Raw genomic sequence first — 489 nt, 5'->3', positions numbered from 1 at the left:
GGTGACCCCTAGTCCCATGGCGCTGCGGGATGGATTGGGTGTCCAGTGGCCCCTGGCCAGCATACACAAGCCCATCCTGCTTGGTGGAGGACACACCAGTGACACCCAGCCCCACGGTGCTGTGGGATGGATTGGGGGCATGGACAGGAGGGTGCTGAGTCCTGGATACTGGTCCTGTGCCCCGGGGGACTCGCCCTTCTCTGTCACCTCCTTCCCTCTGTGATGTCCCCAATCCCATCCCCTTACACCCCATCCTGAGGAGCAATGACAAATCAGGGAGCTAATGAGAAATTAATAAGGCAGCTGTGCGAACAACTAATGCTAATGGCAAAGTCGTTAAAAAAAGATTCTTTACATGTTTTTAATTACAGCAATTAAGGGAAGTCAATAAAAATCCCTGCCCCCCCCCTGCCCCCCTCCTTCTCCCTGCACCCTGCTTCGCTCCGTGTTCCTCAACCGCTCTGCGCTGCCAGCCTGGGATCGGCCGGG

This window comes from Antrostomus carolinensis, unplaced genomic scaffold, assembly GCF_000700745.2.
Source record: "Antrostomus carolinensis isolate BGI_N321 unplaced genomic scaffold, ASM70074v2 scaffold28575, whole genome shotgun sequence".
NCBI lineage: Eukaryota > Metazoa > Chordata > Aves > Caprimulgiformes > Caprimulgidae > Antrostomus > Antrostomus carolinensis.
The sequence above is the reverse complement of the archived record's forward strand: the minus strand, read 5'-3'. Positions refer to the sequence as shown.